At 38.5% G+C, this 21,721-nt stretch overlaps 1 pseudogene; it reads right to left on the bottom strand.

The window, feature by feature from the left end:
* Positions 1 to 3,987: 3,987 nt before the first annotated feature.
* Positions 3,988 to 6,608, bottom strand: LOC118902751 (annotated as a pseudogene).
* Positions 6,609 to 21,721: the final 15,113 nt, after the last annotated feature.

Here is a 21,721-nt window from a genome sequence, read left to right as displayed (position 1 = left end):
CTTTGGATGATTATAATCTGCTCCTTGTTGCTTTTCTGGTAATGCTGATGGCAGATGATAACTTCTTGCAGAGTGCAGGTGCCGGCTTTCTGACGGGGTCCCCACTGCGAAGTCCCCTCTTGTGGGATCTCTGGTTCCAGATCAGCCTCTTCCCTTGACCTCCTCTTACTGCCACACCACTTTCCTGGCAAATGGCTCCGTTGGGTGCTGTTCTGGCTGGAGGATTCCAGCCCAAGCACTTTCACACAGCCACACAGAAAAGTCATGTTATTCATATGATGTAGCCCAAGTGCTGACTCCACTTGTGCTTTCTCTGTCCTGCTTCTTCCCTGTTCCCCTTCCTCTGCTCATGCCAGCCTGGGGGCAGATATGCAAGACTACTTTCTCAGCAGACACAAAGTGGGAGGCAAAACGACAGTGTCCTGATTTGTACACACCCACATTTTTTACATCTGTTCTTTTGCACACTCCTGATCAACCCTGGGCTTACATAACAAGATAGCAATTTTGTGAAGCTCCTTTTCTAATAGCGGTTCTTCGTCAAAATTATCCTTGATCAAAATTGTAAAATGAATAGCTGTTTCATTTCTAAATAAGGAAGTTCTAATGAAAGCCTAAGATGTCCTCAGGCATCCTATTATATTACATTATATTATATCCACAGGAATCTTTGTTTCACTGAAGAAGAGACTATTTCAACAGTTTATTTTTCAGTCCTGAAACTTTAAAAAATTTGTGATATATGAATTTTATTTTATTAGAAACAGTTTGGGACTCTGCCTGAATTTCAGACACCCTCCAGACAATTCCATTATATTTTACAGTCACCCATTCCTGCTATAATTTTTCAGCTTAATTTGTATTTCTAATTAAGTTTTTGTGTGTATTCTACCCCAGCACCAGTGTAATCTTTTCCAGATTTTTACTTTGGGGTCACTATATGCTTCTTTTGTGCATTCTAATTTTACATTCTCTATCTGATATTTCCAATAGCTGAAGTTCTTGAGGGCGTAATCTCTTATCTCAGCTAATTTTTCCTCATGGCTGGTGTGTTTTGTAATTTTGGATTGTGATTATCACGTTTGCCTGAACTTTATATGTTCATTTACTGTTTTGGGGTTTCCCAAACCAATTAGAGGCTGAATTTTAATCCCAAATGCAGATTCATAACCTGTAGTTATGAATCTCAGAGGATATTTTAATTTTTAAACACCCAAAGTCTGTGCCAAGACAGACAAATCTCTTTGTGTTTCCTCTTTGCTGATAGGCAGACAGCCTTTTTCTAGCCTTCTTTTTCAGTGAGGGTAAGCACTGAGACTTCAACTCCAAATCCCTATATTTTGCAAGTTCAAGGTCTTGTTTCCTGTCTCGAGGTTGCCCTTAAAACCCAAGCATTTAGAAAATGGGAACTGTCAACTTCTTTAAAGCCAACTGCACTTTCAGCGTCAGCCTACAACTATGGGTTACAACTTGCTTTTTAGACTTGGCCCTTGGGAATTTTCCATACCTTTTTTTTTTTTTTTTTAATGAATTCAGCTATGCATTGGAAAGAATGACTATTATATTTGATCCAGTTTTTCTAAGTATCTTATAGAAAAGAATTTGAAAATATCTAGCCTGCTCTTCCTTTAAATTTCAAATCCTACCTACTTGTATTTCAGAATTTTTTCCATATCTTGTTCTGAAGCAATGTAATAATATTTTTTGAATGCCTTTTATGTGCCAAGTGTTTTATATTTGTGATCCCATTTTCTTGTCATCTTTACTGTAATTCTGATCATATCGTATAAATAAGACCCTATCTGTTATTCTCTGTGTCCACCCCTTGCGTATATCCTGCATAGTGCTATGATATTGACTTGTAACAAGAAATACATATTTGGTCTTCACCCAGTTGAGCTCCTAAAACTCTTGGAATTTCCTAAGTGATGAGAGCTATTGAGGTGTCTCTTGTTATGTTAATTAGGTGACTTTTGGACCCCACCTAATTGGGGGGGGGGTGGTTGCCAGGAGAATAAGCCAGGTGATTAGAGGATTGGAACTTTCAGTCCTACAATCTGACCTCCTGGGACGGTAGAGAGTCTGGAGGTTGAATTCATCACCAATGGCCAATGATTTAGTCAAGGATTCCTATGTAATGGGCCTCCATAAAAACCCAAAAGGACAGGTTGGTGAACTCGTGGAGATTCAGAAAGAGTGGCATGCCTGGAAAGGGCATGGAAGCTCTGGGCCCTTTCCCCATACTTTGCCCTATGCACCTCCTATTTGGCTGTTACTGAGTTATACTTTTTTATAGTAAGCTGCTAATATAGCAAGCAAAATGTTTCTCTGAGTTCTGTGAGCCACTCTAGCAAATTAATCAAACCCAATTTGATTCACTGGAACCTCCAATCCATAGCCAGTGATAGCAATGGTGATAGGCACATAGGTAATATGTACCTATTTTCAGATAAGGACCTGCAACCAGGGAAGTGAAGTGACTTGTCCAAGTTTATAGAGGTAGTCAGGGATTGATTTGTAATAAAAGATCAGATGCCAAAATCCATCCCCCCTGCCACTGGGAGGCTATTTCTTTCATTAGTTTCTAGGAAGCCAAGGTGACTAGCTAAACTATGAAAGTGGTTTGATTAAATGATAACTGAAATAAATTCTTCACATCATTAATTTCAAATTACGTTTAATTTTAATACTGTTAGATGATTTATATTGTACAGAATTAAAGAAATTTCATAGAATCAGCATAACAGAGTAAAACTTTCAGGCCCTATTGATTATACATTGTGCCAATTTTTGTACCATTTCTGAAAAGTAGGTAACATTTATTTTGGAAGGTATTCTGAGTTCTTACCTCATGCAAGAGAAATATTAAAAACCATTGTGCTTTATTTCTTCCCTCCCCTACTTTTCTTAGTCCCTGATATAAAGGAGAAGATTGGCAAACTATTGTTTTTACTGAGTCCATTATAAAAATCAGTTTATTATTATTTCTAAAAAACCCATGAAAATTAGCAAGTTGAAAATGTCTTATTCTTACAATTCTCTAAAAATTCTGAAATAGATAAAAGTGCCATGCTTTGACTAATCTATTACAGTTTTCTGTAATAGATTTAAGATGAGGTATTTAAACTGGAGAACATTTTCTGCAGTAGAGGCTAAACTATCAAATTGGTGATCAAAGTCAAGTGACTATCACAAAGCATATCCATATCTGGAGAAAGTATGCAGCAAAGATTAGATTCTCAGAATAGATGAGTAGATACTGTATGCTGAGTAGAAAGGCTATTTTGGGTCTTTTTAGACTAAATCAGTCTGTAGCAAATTGTAGGTCACTGCAGCTGCGGTTCATTCTCAGATGGAATTTGAAATAAATGAATACATGTGCTCTCTGAGTATAAAGTTTCTGACTTATAGTGCCTTTTTCAGTTTTGTGCTATGAAAAAAGTGATTCCCATTGTCTGAAAGAGTAGTTTTCTGTAGGGTCTGGAAAACGTTCTTATACTTTTAATGGCAAATTTTAAAATGTTGTCTAGTCGGGCTCTGTGGCGCAATGGATAGTGCATTGGACTTCTAAAAATGTTGTCTACAGGGTTCTATATTGTACAGCTGGAGGCAAAGTCTGAGTCCATTTTACAGGAAACGTGGAGCCTTGATTATTGGATGGGTTCCATGGTGGCATGCAGAGAGAACGGCTTTTCAGTCTTTAGAGTCAGAGTGTGTGTTTGCTTATGTTAGGTCATAAATCAATGCTATTTTAATTGCAAAAAAATGAAATACCAAATATTTTGGCAATATAGTTTTAAAAAAAATACACGAGGAGTTGTAAAAGCTAATATTTAGGGGAAAGAATCTTTCCAAAATAGGACAGTTTTGAGTGACAGTATGATTTTAACATGCCTTACTAATTACCATGCAACTCTTTATGTCAAGCACGATATTAGATTGAAGGCAGGGACATCTCTTCTTCATTTTTTATCGTCCCCGCTCTTTCTACACCTGGTCAGTCCTGGATGAAGGTCTTTGGAGACATCCACCTAAATGATCATGGACGAGCCTCTGCTTGAACGTTTCAACACAATTACCCTCACTGCACCAGTCCGCCCATTCTGGTTTTGACGGCTTAGGCAGAAACTTTTTCTTCTCTTGAGTGAACATGTGCTCTCTCTTTTTCACCATTGTATATTCAGTGCCTAGTACAATGCACGGCATATAGTAGGCTTTTACTATGTATTTCTTGATTCAACTGGCCTCACCAAAGTAATAAGAAGCATGTGTATACAACCAAGGAAGTTGCCCTATGATGTGCCTCATTAAACCCTGCTCCCTCAATCCATAATCTGTGTTTTAGACTCTGGTCATTCAACCAGTTATGAACCCACTACACGGAGTCACTTCCAGCACAGGTCTTATCTCATGTCTAACAAGGTCATCACCAAATATAATGAAACTCTATCAAATGCCATTCTGAAATTCAGTGATATTATGCATATGGACTTCACCTGACCTATCAGTCCCAGAAATGAAACATTTGTGTCGATCTTGAACTATAATGGTATTTAATTCTTATGCCCAGTTTTTTGTTCATCTTTCCCTGTATTGTTTATAGAATACTTTAATCTCATCTCAGTTTTCTGTAGATTTTATTTGTATTTTCAAAACATCTTTAATAAATTTAGAATACCTGATTTTTTAAACAAATATTAAGTACGTTTGTGTTATCACTGATCTTTGTTTTTTAACTCTACCTAACAACCCCCTTTCTTAAAATGAAACTAAGTTTAATTTATAGTTTAAAGGAGTCTAGAGAAAGGGAATTAACCTTGATGAAGTACATGTATGCTAGATACTTCCCCCTTGAATTATTGCTTATTCCTCAGAAAATACTGCAAAGTAGATTTTTTTTTTTTTAAAGAAATTCACGTTCTTTTATTTATTTATTTATTTATTTATGACTGTGTTGAGTCTTCGTTTCTGTGCGAGGGCTTTCTCTAGTTGCGGCAAGTGGGGACCACTCTTCATCGCGGTGCGCGGGCCTCTCACCATCGCGGCCTCTCTTGTTGCGGAGCACAGGCTCCAGACGCGCAGGCTCAGTAATTGTGGCTCACGGGCCCAGTTGCTCCGTGGCATGTGGGATCTTCCCAGACCAGGGTTCGAACCCGTGTCCCCTGCATTGGCAGGCAGATTCTCAACCACTGCGCCACCAGGGAAGCCCTGCAAAGTAGATTTTATTAAACCTGTTTTATATAAGAGGGAAGTAGGACATGAAGCAAGGAAGGGACAGAGTTGACATCGGAATTCAGTTAGGTTTGGTTCTAAAGCAGAGAACCTCTGTGAGAATCTGATGAAAGCCATAGCCCGCTTCCCAGTAAATGCATGTAAGTCACATATCTGTTGGTGTTCTCTGTTATAAACTACAGAAATGAATCCGATTTTGAAATAGGAAAGAGACTTTATGTTTTTAAGACATTGGTAGCTCACAGAACCTCTGGGAGGGCTGTAGAATTGGGAATGAGACTAGGCAACCAGGAAGAAATGTCCAAACCCACCCTTACAGAAGTGTCTGGTTTGGAATCTGTTGCTATACTTCTGTGAAGCACTAGAAGATGCAGTTTGCACTGCTATTTCTGGAATTTAGTGCTGTTGAAGCCACTGCTGCCACCCCATTTTTTTTTTTGGAAGTGGGTAAAATGTGTTTATTTTCTTCTATTTGTGTGTATGTGTGTGTATGTGTTTAAGGAAAAGGAGAAAAAGTCTCCTCCCTTCCAGGACCCAGTGTCTACTGGGCTTGGAGGCAGGTGGAGCCAGGGCCAGGCACCCCTACTAGAAGTTGTAGAGCAGAAGGTGATGGCATTAACTCTGTAGTCCAGGAGAAGGGAGTGCTGGATGTGTCTGAACCCTAGGCTGCCCCGCCCAGTGAAGAGAAGTGCCACAGCTTCATCAGGGTGAAGGTAGAGAAGCAGTTCTGAGCCAGGATCTCTGCCTTGGCTCAGTGCCAAAAGGAAGTCTTCCTGCAGCAGCTCCCAGCTCTTCCATAAGGAGCCCACACACAGGATGAGAAGGCCAGTCTCCCGTTGGAACAAGACCTGGTCAATCCCAGGTAATATTGCCATGGTGTGTCTGCCCAGCACCCACCTGGCCTTCCTGAAGGTATAACAAGAAAGTGGGGGGACTTCCCTGGTGGCATAGTGGATAGGACCCAGTGCTCCCAATGCAGGGAGTCCAGGTTCGATCCCTGATCAGGGAACTAGATCCCACATGCATGCTGCAACTAAGAGTTTGCATGCCACAACTAAGGAGCCCACCTGCTGCAACTAAGGAGTCCACGTGCTGCAACTAAGGAGCTGGAGAGCCACAACTAAGGAGACCGTGAGCCTCAACTTAGGAGCCTGCCTGCTGCAACTAAGACCCAGTGCAACCAAATAAATTAAAAAATGACAACAACAGCAACAAAACACTAATGTATCTAAAAAAAAAAAAAAAAAACAAGAAAGGGGAGCTACATGCTGAGCACCTCCTGCAATTTTAACAGCAAAACCCAGTAAACCTGCATTTATCAAATATAGGTGAGTGAGGATTCCTAGCTGATCTGGCACCTGGAAATAGCTGAACATGGTGGGCAGTGTCATGAGGAGCTAGGCTGTGCATCGTCAAACACAAACACCCCACTAACTTGGTCCTGCAGCAACAAGCATCAGTACTTGTTGACATTACAAATGTGAACCCATAGCAACCATCATCTGCACCTTGTTGACAATGCTAATAGGGCCTGCCTCCTGGGTCTGCAAGCTGAGCAGTTGCACAGGGTGCCATGTTCAGAAGGGCTCACACTTGGTTTAATGCTCTATTGTCACCGCCTTGGATTGCTTAATCATTTTTGAACACTGGTCTCCACATTTGCACTTTGCACTAGGCTCTGTGAATTATGTAGCTGATCCTGACTGCTCACATGGTCCTGTGGCAACCACCACCAACCCTGCATGGACACCATGAACATGGACCTCGAACTACCCCCACTGCCATTACACTGCCACTGCAAACATGTTCTGCTGCAACTGGGATCACCAACATGCCAACACCACAGATACAGTCCTGCAACAACCCCACTCCTACACTGAGAGAGAGCGAGAAACCCATGAAACACAAATTTTGTGTGAATATTATAAGGTTCTTGGATTTCTAATGCCCCCTTTGTGGTCCCAGCTTAAGACTCTAGCTCTAAAGCCCATTTCCAGGACTAGAGCAAGAAAGATTTTTTTCCCCCGTTTTATTGAGATATAATTGACATACAGCACTATATAAGTTTAAGGTGTACAGCATAAAGATCTGACTTACATCATGAAATAGCGACCACAATAAGTCTAGTGAACATCCATCATCTCATATAGATACAATATTAAAGAAATAGCAAAAAAAATACTTTTTCCTTGTGATGAGAACTCTTCGGATTTACTCTCAACAGTTTTCATTATAATATTGTCAGTGTTAATTGTCTTTATTATGTTGTACATTACATCCTTAGTACTCATTTATCTTATAACTGGAAGTTTGTACCTTTTGACTACCTTCATCTAATTCCCCCTCATATGGTAGTTCTATTTTTAATTTTTTGAGGAAACTCTATACTGTTTTCCATAGCAACTGTACCAATTTACATTCCCACCAACAGTGCATGAGGGTTCCCTTTTCTCCACATCCTTGCAAACACTTGTTATTTGTTGTCTTTTTGATAATAGCCATCTGACAGGTGTGAGGTGATACCTCATTGTGGTTTTTGATTTGCATTTCCCTGATAATGAGTGATGGTGAGAATATTTTCATGTGTTTGCTGGCCAACTGTATGTCTTCTCTGGAAAAATGTCTATTCAGGTCCTCTGATCATTTTTTAATTGAGTTGTTTGCTTTTTTTCATGTTGTATATTTTGAATATTAACCCCTTGTCAGATATATAATTTGCAAATGTCTTCTCCCATTCAGTAGGCAGTTTTTTGGTTTTGTTGATTATTTCCTTCTCTGTGCAATAGTTTTTTAGTTTGATGTAGTTCCACTTGTTTATTTTTGCTTTTGTTTCCCTTGTCTGAGGAGAGATCCAAAAAAAAGTATTGCTAAGACTGACATCAAAGAGTATGTTGCCTAGAAGAGCATACTCTTCTAGGAGTTTTATGGTTTCAGTCTTACATGTAAGTCTTTAATCCATTTTGAGTTTATTTTTGTATATGCTGTGAGAAAGTGGTCCAGTTAGATTCTTTTGAATGTAGTTGTCCAGTCTCCCAATACTGTTTATTGAAGAAGCTATCTTTTCTTCAGTGTATATTCTTGCTCCTTTGTCATAGATTAATTGCTCGTATAAATGTGGGTTTGCTTCTTGGTTCAATTGATCTATGTGTCTGTTTTTGTGCCAGTAGCATGCTATTTTGATTACTGTAGCTTTGTAGTATAGTTTGAAATCAGGGAGTTTAATACTTCCTGTCCCATACTTCTTTTTTAAGGTTGTTTTGGCTATTCGAAGTCTTTTGTGTTTCCATACAAATTTAAGAATTATTTGTTCTAGATCTGTGAAAAATGCCATCGGTATTTTGATAGGGATTGCATTGAATCTGTGGATTGCCTTGGGTAGAATGGGCACTTTAACAATGTTAATTCTTCCAATCCACGTGCACAGTATGTCTTTCCATTTGTTTGTGTCACCTTCAATTTCTTTCATCAGTGTCTATAGTTTTCCATATAAAGGTCTTTTACCTCCTTAGATTTATTCCCAGATATTTAATTCTTTTTGACGTGATTGTGAATTGGATTGTTAAATTCTCTTTCAGATAGTTGGCTGTTAGTGTGTAGGAATGCAACAGATTTCTGCATATTAATTTTGTGTTCTGCAACTTTACCAAATTCATTGATGAGTTCTAGTAATTTTTTGGTGGTGTCTTTAGGATTTTCTATGTATAGTATCATGTCATCTGCAAACAGTGACAGTTTTACTTCTTCCTTTCCAGTTTGGATTCCTTTTATTTATTTTTCTTGTCTGATTGTTGTGGCTAGGACTTCCAATACTATGTTGAATAAAAGTGATGAGAGCGGGCATCCTTGTCTTGTTCCTGATCTTAGAGAAAATGCTTTCAGCTTTTCACCATTGAGTATGATGTCAGCTGTGGGCTTGTCATATGTGGCTTTTATTATGTTGAGGTATGTTCCTTCTATACCCACTTTGTTGAAGTTTTTATTGTAAATAGATGTTGAATTTTGTCAAGAGCTTTTTCTGCATTGATGGAGATGATCTTATGATTTTTTTCTTTAATTTGTTAATGTGGTGCATCACATTGATTGATTTGTGGATATTGAACCATCCTTGGATCCCTGGGAAAAGTCCCACTTGATCATGATGTATGATCCTTTTAACGTATTGTTGAATTTGGTTTGCTAATATTTTGTTGAGAATTTTTGTATCTATTTTCATCAGTGTTATTGGCATGTAATTTTTTTGGTTATGACATCTTTGTCTAATTTGTTATCAGGGTGATGCTGGCCTTGTAAAATGAGTTTGGAAGCATTCTTTCCTCTGCAATTGTTCAGATTGTTTGAGAAGGACAGGTGTTTACTCTTCTCTAAATGTTTGGTAGAATTCACCTGTTTGACCATCTTGGTTCCAGACTTTTGTTTTTTAGGAGTTTTTTTTAAAAATTACTGATTCAATTTTATTACTGGTAATTGGTCTATTTATATTTTCTGTTTTTTCTTTGTTCAGTCTTGGGAGATTGTATATTTCTAGGAATTTGTCCATTTTTTCTAGGTTGTCCATTTTATTGTTATATGATTCTTCATAGTAATCTCTTATGATCCTTGGTATTTCTGTGGTGTCAGATGTAACGTTTTTTTATTTCAGATTTTATTTATTTGAGCCCCCTCTCCTTTTCTTCTTGATGAGTTTGGCTAAAGGTTTACCAATTTTGTTTATCTTTTTGAAGAACCAGCTCTAAGTTTCACTGATCTTTTCTTTTGTTGTTGTTGTTTTTTTTAGTCTTTATTTTATTTATTGCTTCTTTGATCTTTATGGTTTCTTTTCTTCTAACTTTGAGTTTTGTGTGTTCCTTTTCTAATTTCTTTAGGTGTAAGGTTAGGTTGTTTATTTGAGATTTTTCCTGTTTCTGAGATAGGCTTATATAGCTATAAGCTTTCCTCTTAGAACTGCTTTTGCCTTATCCCATAGATTTTGGATCATTAGGTTTTAATTTTTATTTGTCTCCAGGTATATTTTTATTCCTCTTTAATTTCTTCAGTGACCCACTGGTTATTAGTAACATATTGTTTAGCCTCAATGTGTTTGTAGGTTTTGCATTTTTTTTTCTTGTACTTGATTTCTACTCTCATAGCATTATGGTCAGCAATGATGCTTGATATGATTTCAATTTTCTTAAACTTACTAAAACCTGTTTTGTGGTCTCGCATGTGATCTCTCCTGGACAATGTTCCATGTACACTTGAAAAGAATGCGTATTGTGCTGCTTTTGGCTGCAATGTTCTCTATATAATCTATTAAATCTATCTGATCTGATGTATCTATGTTTATATTTTATAATATATTGCAATATATTATATTTGTTTCAATATATATATTAAATAGATATATATTCAATATATATATTCTATATATATAGATTATATCTATTCTATATATTCTATATATATATATTGAATATATATATATATAGTTTCAATATATATATTTATGTTTATATGTTTATATTTATGTTTAAGGGCAATGTTTCCTTACTGATTATCTGTCTAGATGATCTGTCCATTGATGTAAGTAGGGTGTTAAAGTCTCTTACTATTACCATGTTACTGTCAGTTTCTCCCTTTATGTCTGTTAATATTTGCTTTCTGTATTTAGGTACTCCTATGTTGGTTGCATATATATTTTGAATTGTTATATTTTCTTGGATTGATGCCTTGATCATTATGTAATATCCTTCATTGTATCTTGCTAAAGTCTTTGTTTTAAAGTTTATTTTGTCTGATATAAGTATTGCTACCTTGGCTTTCTTTTCATTTCCATTTGCATGGAATATATTTTTCCATTCTTCACTTTCAGATATGTGTGTCTTTAGATCTGAAATTAGTCTCTTGTAGACAGCATATATATGGGTCTTGTTTTTGTATCCATTCAGACACTCTACGTCTTTTTTTTTTAAAATTTATTTATTTTTGGCTGCGTTGGGTCTTCGTTGCTGTGCGCAGGCTCTCTCTAGTTGTAGTGAGCTGGGGCTACTCTTCATTGCAGTGTGCAGGCTTCTCATTGTGGTGGCTTCTTTTGTTGCGGAGCACGGACTCTAGGTGCACAGGCTTCAGTAGTTGTGGTGCGTGGGCTCAGTAGTTGTGGCACGTGGGCTCTAGAGTGCAGGCTCAGTAGTTGTGGCACATGGGTTTAGTTGCTCCGTGGCATGTGGGATCTTCCCGGACCAGGGCTCGAACCCGTGTCCCCCACATTGGCAGGCAGATTCTTAACCACTGTGCCATCAGGGAAGCCCTACTCTATGTCTTTTTTTTTTTTAATAATTTTTATTTTATTTTATTTTATTTTTTAAAGATTGATTGATTGATTGATTACTATGTTGGGTCTTCGTTTCTGTGCTAGGGCTTTCTCCAGTTGCGGCAAGCGGGGGCCACGCTTCATCGCGGTGCAAGGGCCTCTCACTATCGTGGCCTCTCTTGTTGCGGAGCACAGGCTCCAGATGCGCAGGCTCAGTAGTTGTGGCTCACGGGCCTAGTTGCTCTGTGGCATGTGGGATCTTCCCAGACCAGGGCCGAACCTGTGTCCCCTGCATTAGCAGGCAGATTCTCAACCACTGCGCCACCAGGGAAGCCCCACTCTATGTCTTTTGATTGGAGTATTTAGTCTACTTACATTTAAAGTAATTATTGATAGGTATGTACTCATTTGCCATTTTGTTAATTGGTTTTGTGGTTCTTTTTTGTTCCTTTCTTCTTCTTTTGCTCTCTTCCCTTGTGACTTGATGACTGCCTTTTGTGTTATGTTTGGATTCCTTTCTCTTTTTTTGTGTGTGTATCTATACATTATAGATTTTTGGTTTGTGGTTTCCATGAAGTTTATATATAGCAATCTATAGGTACATACACATGATTATTTTAGGTTGCTGATCTCTTAAGTTCAAATGCATTTTAACAATTCTGCAGTGTTATTCCCCCTCTCCATGTTTATTGTTTGTGATATCATATTTTATATCCTTTTCTTTTGTACATCCCTTTCCTTATTGTGGATTTAGGTGATTTCACTACTTTTGTCTTAACCTTCCTATTAGCTTTATAAGTGGTTGATTTACTACCTTTACTGTATATTTGCCTTTACCAATGAGATTTTTCCTTTTGTGCTTTTCATATTTCTAGTTTTGGCCTTTTCTTTTCCACTTAGAGTACTTTTACCTTATTTCTTGTTTAGCTGGTTTAATGGTGCTGAACTCTTTTAACTTTTATCTCCCTATCAAATCTCAATGAAAGCCTTGCTGTGTAGAGTGTGCTTGGTTGTTGGTTTTTTTTTTCTTTTTTTCCCTTTCATCACTTTGTATCATGCCACTCCCTGCAGAGTTTCTGCTGAAAAGTCAGCAGATAGCCTCATGAGAATTCCCTTGCACATAACTTGTTAATTTTCCCTTGTGGCTTTTAGTATTCGCTCTTTATCTTTAATTTTTGCCATTTTAATTACAGTGTGTCTTGGTATGGTCCTCTTTGGGTTGACTCTGTTTGGGACTCTCTGTACTTCCTCGGACATGGCCAGGGTCCTGGGTATACACTATGAGTGGTGCCAGCCTGCTGGTGGGTAATCTGGGTCTTGACTTGTTTGTCTATGAGGTGTGGTGGTCCAGGGGCTGGTGTCGGCCTGTTGGTGGGGAGGGCTAATCTGATGGTTAGCTATGGGGGCCCCTGGGGGTCCTGGGGCAAGTGCAGGCTCATTGGTGGATGGGGCTAAGTCCTGGGCCCTCTGGTGGGCTGGGCCGTTTCCCAGGTTGGCTGGGTGCTCAGGGGGTCTTATGACAGTTGGCCTGCTGGTGGGTAGGGACCTGGCCTAGGGCATCCCAGGGCTGATGTTGACTGGCTATAGGGTGGGGCCAGGTCTCAGCACTAATAAGCTAGAGGGAGGATTACCAGTGCCAGTGTCTTTGGGGTGGGATGAGCTTCCAAAAATGGCTGCTGCCAGGGTCTATGTCCCCAGGATGAGTTTCAATTGCATTTGCCTCTCTAGGAGGCTCTCCAAGATTGTCAGGTGGGTCTGACCCAGGCCCCTTTCAGTTAACTCCTTCTGCCCTAGGTCTCAGAGTGTGTGAGATTTTGTGTGTGCCCTTTAAGAGTGGAGTCTCTATTTCCCACAGCCCTCTGGCTCCCTTGAAAGTAAGCCCCACTGGCTTTCAAAAACAAATGTTCTGGGGGGTCTATCTTTCTGATGCAGGACCCCTGTCCTTGGGAGCCAATGTGGGGCTCAGACCCCTTGCTCCTTGGGGAGAACCTTTGTAATTATAATTATCCTTCCATTTGTGGGTTGCCTATCTGGGTGTGGGTCTTGACTGTATTGCATCTCTGCCCCATCTGCCTGTCTTGTTGTTGTTCTTAGCTGTAGGTCTTTTCTGCTAGTTTTCAGGTCACTTTCATGGATAATTGCTCTGTAAATAACTGCAGTCGTGGTTTGCCTGTGGAATGAGGTGAACTCAGGGTTTTCCTACTCCACCATCTTGACCACTCCTCTCTCTAGAGGAAAAAAGATTTTGCTCACATGTGGACAAGGGATACTGTGAATTCTTGATCTTGAGCTGAATGACTGTAAACCTAGAAAATAACTAAATGGTTATCATAGTAGAGCATATACTGTCTGTAGAATTGTGAAATACTGAAATATATTTTTTTTTTTTTTTTTTTTTATTTATTTATTTTGGCTGTGCTGGGTCTTCGGTTCGTGCGAGGGCTTTCTCCAGCTGCGGCAAGCGGGGGCCACTCTTCATCGCGGCGTGGGGACCGCTCTTCATCGCGGTGCGCGGGCCTTTCACTATCGCGGCCCCTCCCGCTGCGGGGCACAGGCTCCAGACGCGCAGGCTCAGCAGTTGTGGCTCACGGGCCCAGCCGCTCCGCGGCACGTGGGATCCTCCCAGACCAGGGCCCGAACCCGCGTCCCCTGCATCAGCAGGCAGACTCTCAACCACTGCGCCACCAGGGAAGCCCTGAAATATATTTTGTAAGTGAATCGAAGCCAGGAGCTTAGAGAGTGGTTAGGAGTGGAGATCTGAGAGTCATCAACATAGATGCAGAAGCTGAATTAATTAATTCAACAAATATGCATTGAGTACCTACACATGCTGGGTGTTCTTTTAGGCATAGGCATAAAATTTTGAGAATTAACCCATGTTACTACCTTTAGAGTTTATATCTAGGCACTAAGGAGAACAGGTAGACTGAGTAGAGGAGATACTCTGATACTAATAATTAAAAGGATATGCTTACTCATGTAAATACAACTTTTAAGTTTTCTAGGAATTTAATTGTAAATCTGTCATTGACAACTGAAATCTGTAACTGCAATTCAAAAAGAGCAATGTCATATCTAAACATTTTGTGGGACATTAAAAAAATGGCATTTAAATTTATACATGAACTAAAAAATGAAACAAGTCCTGTCATAATTTGACAGGCATAATCACTTATCCTGTAATGCAAACAGTAACCTAATAGCAAGATGCTAATAGTTCCTTGGTGCAGGTGTTGCTAATTAGCTATTGGATTAAGCTGAATCCTCTTCTTCTACCTGAGCATAATGTTTGTGCAGAATGCAAATGTGAGGTGTAAGCTGAAATGTTTTAAGTGCCAACCATGGCTCATGGATTGACCTTGAAACAAAGAATTTTGAACTGGGCAATAATCATAGCTTAATTGTAGCTTAGAGCTTAGTCAGATTCCTGGTTCTCCTCCTGATGAGGAGGTTTGCCCTCAAATAGGAAGTTTAGTTAATTTGGGCTCTGGTCAAGTGACTAGGTGAGAAGACAGAAGTCATTTCTTATTCTTTTCCTATCCATTTCTAGTAGTTGGATTGCTCTGGGAGAAATGGTAGCAATTACTAACATAATTAGGGATCATTTATTTGTTTATTCAGCAAATATTTATTGAGTGCCTACCATGTTCCTGCACTCAGCATATGGTAGAAGTGATATAAATATTTGTTGAATGAAAAATAATCACTTGAGAGTTAAAAAAGCCTTCCATAAATAATTTGCAAACTTTGGATTTACCTTAGTGAGGAAATTATTTCTATTTGTGTGATTGAAGTATGGAAGAGTTACTGAAATAGATTATTTTATTCTACATTTTTTCAGCCTCTTTTCAGTTGAGAGGGAGAAAATACTAGTTCTGGCTAATGAGATGTGAGTTTACTTCTGGGCTGAGACTGTAGGAAGCCCAGTGATCAAGGAGGGAGGCTATGTTTTCTGGATGATGAAGAAGATGGTGGAACTCTGTGGAGCAGAAGCCCTTGCTGATTCCTGCAGGCTGTGTCACATGAGTAAGAAACAAAATCTTGCTGTATTAAGAGAATCTGAGAGTTTAGTAAAGGGTTTTGGGGTTGTTTTTTTAACACCATGTTACCTAGTCTATCCTGACTAATACAAGCTCTATTGTGTACTTTCTATTCTAGAGGATTTTATGTTGCTGTTGTAGCATTGTATATTGTAACAAAAGACTGTAGATAATTAAATGACCATTGATAACAGGTAGCTTAGATAAATTATAGTATCCTGTACTATAGAATATCAACCAGCCGTTTAAAAGAATGTGCTGATATGGAATTCTCTCTAAGATACGTTGTTATGAGAAGAAAAGAAGGTTCAGAACATTGTTCACAGCTTCAATTAGCATAAAAAAGAGAGGCTCTATCATCTATCTATCTATTATCTATTTATATGCATGCACAAATGAACACATGTGGTCTTTTTTTATTGTGGTAAAATATACTTAACATAAAATTTAACATTTTTAATTGTACGGTTTGGTAGAATGAAATATATTCACATTCTTGCGTGACTATCACCACCATCCATTCAGAACATTTTTCATCTTCTCAAATGGAAACTGTATGCCCTTGGATAGTAACTCCCCATTTCCCCCTTACCCAGCATCTGGTAACCATCTTTCCACTTTCTGTCTCTATGAGTTTGACTACTCTAGGTACCTCATATATGTGGAATTATGCAGTATTTGTTCTTTTGTGATTGGCATATTTCACTTAGTACAATGTCTTCAATGTTCATCCATGTTGAACATGTGTAAGAATATCCTCCTTTTTTAAAGCTGAATAATATTCCCATTATATGTATATATGACATTTTGTTTATCCAATCACCTATTAGTGAATACTTAGGTTGCTTCCACTTTTTGGCTATTGTGAATAATGCTGCTTTGAATATGGGTGTACAAATGTCTGTTCAGATGCCTGTTTTTAATTCGTTCTGGTATATACCCAGAAGTGGCATTGCTAGATCATATGGTAATTCTACGTTTAATTTTTAAAGGAAACCCTGTCTTGTTTTCCATAGCAGCTGCACTATTTACATTCCTGCTAGCAAGTGTTCTGATTTTTCCACATCTTCACCAACACTTGTTATTTTCTTTTTTTTTTTGATGATAGCCATCCTAATGGGTGACAAGTGGTATCTCATTGTGGTTTTTATTTGTGTTTCTTTAGATTATATGTCTAGAGGATTTAAAAATTATAAATGATGATAAGAAATCTTGCCTGAGTATTTTATTAAGCTATGGAATAACATAATTTTCAGTATTCTCTAAATTGGTTTTTTGAAGATAAACCAGAAAAAGTACTTAAATTTTAAAAAGTTACATTTCCTTTTAAAAAAATTATTTTTCAGCTTTATTGAGGTATAATTGACAAAAATTGTATATATTTAAGACGTTCAACATGATGGTTTCATATAAATATACATTGTGAAATGCTCACCACAATCAAGCTAATTAACATTCATTACCTCACATAGTTACCTTTTTTTTTCATCCCTCCACCTTCCTTCCCTCTGGTTTGTTCTCTGTTTGTATGACTCTGTTTGCATTTAGTTATGTTTGTTTATTTGTTTTGTTTTTTGGATTCCACATATAAGTGAAATCATGTTATGTGCCTTTCTCTGTCTGACTTATTTCACTTAGCATAATACACTCTAGGTCCATCCATGTTGTCGCAAATGGCAAGATTTCATTCTTTTTAAGTAAATTCCATTCTATATCTATAGCTATACCTATATCTATCACATCTTCTTTACCCATTCATCTATCAATGGACATTTAGGTTGCTCCCATATCCTGGCCATTGTAAATAATGCTGTAATGAACATGGGGTTCATATATGTTTTCAAATTAGTGCTTTTGCTTTCCTTAGAGAAATATCCAGAAGTGGAATGGTTGGATCATGTGGTAGTTACGCTTTTAATTTTTTGAGCAACCTCTATACTGCTTTCCATAGTGGCTGTACCAATTTACATTCCCACCAACAGTGCACGAGGGTTCCCGTTTCCCAAGGCAATACACAGAGTCAATGCAATCCCTATCAAAATACCAATGACATTTTTCACAGACTAGAAGAAATAATTTAAAAATGCGTATGGAAGCACAGAAGACCCTGAATAGCCAAAACAATCTTTAGAAAGAAGTACGAAACAGGAAGTATCACACTCCCTGATTTCAAACTAAACTACAAAACTACAGTAATCAAAACAATATGGTACTGGCACAAAAACAGACACATAGATCAATGGAACAGAATAGAGCCCAGAAATAAACCCATGCTTATATGGTCAATTAATCTACAACAAAGGGGCCAAGAATATACAGTGGGGAAAAGTCAGCCTCTTCAATAAATGGTATTGGGAAAAATGGGCAGCTACACGCAAAACAATCAAACATGGTGTGGCTACTTTCTCACACCATGTACAAAAATAAACTCAAAATGGCTTAGAGACTTAAATGTAAGATCTGAAACCATAAAACCCCTAGAAGAAAACAGACAGTAAGCTCTTTGACACTGGTCTTAGCAATATTTTTTGGATATGTCTCCTCAGGCAAAGGAAACAAAAACAAAAATAAACAAATGGGACTACATCAAAATAAAAAAGTTTTTGCACAGTGAAAGAAACCACTAACAAAATGAGAAGGCCACCTACTATGTGGGAGAAAATATTTGCAAACAATATATTTGATAAGGGGTCAATATCCAAAATACACGAAGAACTCATACAACTCAAGATTGAAAGACCAAACAATCCAACTAAAAAATGGACAGAGGATGTGACTAGACATTTTTCCAAAGAAGACATGCAGATGGCCAACAGGCACACAAAAAAAATGCTCAACATCACTAAATATCAGGGAAATGCAAATCAAAACCACAGAGATATCACCTCACACCTGTCAGAATGGCTATCATCAAAAAGATAGTAAATTACCTTTTCTTTTTCACCTTCTTCAGATGCAGAATAATGGATGGTATTTGGATAATTTTTATTTGCAGCTTTGACCCATGAATTTTCTCACATTTTCCTTAAAATTTGAGTGGTACCATTGTGTAGTGCTTAAAAGTATAACTTCTAGAGCCAGGCTACTTGAGTTCAAAGCCTGGCTCTGCTACTTACTAGCTGTGTGACTTTGGACCAGTTACTTAATCTTTCTATGTTTTGGTTTACTCTTCTGTAAAATGGGAATGATATTGGTACCTAACTCAGAGAGGTATTATGAACACTAAATAAATAAATATATGTAAATCACTTGGAACAATTCCTGGGACACAGTAAATACTAAATGTATTATTTACTATTATAGTTAAGTTTAAATATTGTGAACTATTGCTAATAGTGCAGCACATGTTTATATGTATTTGGAAAATACATTCACAGTGTTATTCAGATCTCAAGCAAGGGAGTAAAATAGTCTATTCATTATGGCTTCTGGAGAAGAGTCTATGGCTTTGAATAGAAGGATTTATCTGGCCTGTGTTAGTCAATAAAAAGTAGCTGAAAGTCACCTTTAGTACTTCTCTTAAAAGTAACTAATCTTTTGATACCTTGGGGCCTTGAATCAATGGTTGCAGATCAATATTTTCTATATACAATTATTGTTTCCTTTCACCTTATACACGATGGGCTGAAAATCAACACACTGTAGACCGAGAAAATCAATGGGGTATATTTGTGGTTTAGAGAACACTGGATAGGAGACGTACGTCCTTTTGGAAAACACATACAAAGGAAATTATGTAAGCACTCTCATAGGAATCCTAGGCAATTACTGGATGAATATGTGATCCAACAGGTTTCTCCTCAATTACACATAGAGAACACATCAATTCATTTACCTTGCAGTAAACAGGCTACCTCAAGCATCCAAATAAAGACACCAAGATTGTCCCTGTTACAGTAATTGGCTCTGGTGGGCCCAAACTCAGAATTTACACCCTGCTTCTCATTTCTGGCCCATTTGGCCTTGATTTTCAGGGACAATTACTACTTACTGCTTTGAAAGGAATCTTATTTTCAGTAGTCTCAAGGAAAGAAGTCTGAATGGTTTTGAGCTTTCTGTGTTAGTGGAACCAGATGAATTATTATCAGAAGCTAATTCACATTGCGAATTATGTCTCTTTAACAAATGCACTCCCTCTTGGGGAATTAACAAAGCTATGCCATCGTTTTAAAGTCAGGACCTCAAGAGTGCTGGCTGTCCCTTGTACTGGGAGTTAGCTCTGCAAAAGCTTTCAAGAAATAAACATATTTCTGTGGTTTGAATGGGGAGTAGAGTTTAATGCTATGCTCTCTGAATCCCCACATGCTGTTTACTGGATGAAGTTTGTGGTGGGATAGATATGCTGTGAGGTTTTCCCAAGTGGATGACCACGTCTTTCATATAGGAGAAAGGCTGAGAGGAAGAATTAATATTTTTATTTTCTGAATGTACTAGAATATTCATGATGGGTTGCTTGTATTATCATTTGCAAATTAGATTCACACAATTAAGATAGAAAACTTATCCTTCATCCTGTGTTTTTATCAGCTAGCATCTGAGTCAGTTCCAGCTCTGACACATTCTAGCTAAGACATTGAGCAACTCATTCATTCAGTCATTTCATTGCACAAATACACCGTATGTCGAGTGGCAACTAGGTGCTGGGGATACCGCAGTGAACAAACAAAATCCGGTTCCTTATGAATCTTATAATCTAGTTGGGGAGAGTGGATTGTTCTCATCTTCTCAGGATGCCATAACAGTATACCACAGACTGGGTGGTTTCAACAACAGAAGTTTATTTTCTTATAGTTCTGGAGGCTAGGAAGTTCAAAATCAAGGTGTGGGCAGATTCAGTTCCTGGTGAAGCCCTCTTTCTGGCTTGCAGATGGCTGCCTTCTAGCTTGTCCTCACATGGCAGAGAAAGAGGAAGCAAGCTCTCTGGTGTCTAAGAGCATTATTCCTATCATGAAGGACCTCATTCTCATGACCTCATCTAACCCTGATTACCTCTCAAAGGACCTGTCTCCAAATATCATCACGTTGGGGCTTAGGGCTTCACATAAGAACCTTAGAGAGATGCTGTGCAGTCCACAGCAGGGAAATAAACTACTACATAAATACATAGTAGTTAGATGGTGATAGACACTAAGGGGTGTGCTGATGGAGTTGCTCTTTTATATAAGGTGGTCAGGGCAAACTTTTGTGATAACAAATGAAATGGAGTCATTGTAGAATTCTGAGCAGAGAAGTGATGTGATCTAATGTATGTTGTATGTTTTGGGTGGATCCCTATGCCTATTGTATTGGGAATAGACTTGGGGTGGGGTGGATTAGGAGACCATCGCAGAAATCCAGATGGGAACTTGCACAGGGTTACAGAGGTAGAGGTGATGAGATGTGGACAGAGTCTTGACATATCTTGAGCATAGAACTGATAGGGTTTGGTGATGCATTGGCTTTGGGATGAGAGAAAAATTAAAAAACGACTGTTGATATGAGCAAATGGTGTTGTTATTTATTGAGATGCGGGAGGCTGAGGGAGATCTTTTTCTTGGGGGTAATCAAGAGTTTGGTTTGGGCTACTAGACATGTGAGCAGAGAAGAGGGCACTTGGATACATGAGTCAAGAGTTTTGGGCCATCTGAGCTGGAGACATATATTTGGGAGTCATCGGTACACAGATATTATATAAAGCCATAAGACCAGATGAGATCAGCAAGGAGGTCCCAGGACTGATCTCTGGGAGATGAAGAGGAAGCATCAAAAAAGACTGAGAAATAGAAGCTAGGTAAAATGTGATCCTGGAGAAAGTGATATTTCAGAACCCAAGGGAAGAAAGTATTTTGAAAAGAAGGAAGCAGCCAACTGTGTCCAATGCTAAAGGTTTTGGTGGAGGAAAGAGTGAAGTTCCCTGTACTAGACTGTCCATTCCCAACTAGGCACCATGTAAAGCTGGAACTACATTTCTCAGAAACTCTTTCCCTGTATGACGAGAGTTGGGCAAGAGAGAAACTTGCATTGAGATTTTGAAAGTGAAAGCAAGAGCCATTATTCACAGGAAGTCAGGCCGCCACACGTGATGGCTTGGCAGGTTTCTCCAGAGCTCCCCCTGCCGGTGTTGATGGCCACGAGCAACAGTTTCTCAGGCTTCCCTATGTGAGCTCTGGCTACTTCTCTTCCA

Source organism: Balaenoptera musculus, chromosome 10, assembly GCF_009873245.2.
Source record: "Balaenoptera musculus isolate JJ_BM4_2016_0621 chromosome 10, mBalMus1.pri.v3, whole genome shotgun sequence".
In the NCBI taxonomy this organism is placed as follows: Eukaryota; Metazoa; Chordata; class Mammalia; order Artiodactyla; family Balaenopteridae; genus Balaenoptera; species Balaenoptera musculus.
Note: the sequence above shows the minus strand (reverse complement) of the source record. Positions and strands in the feature narration are given on the sequence as shown.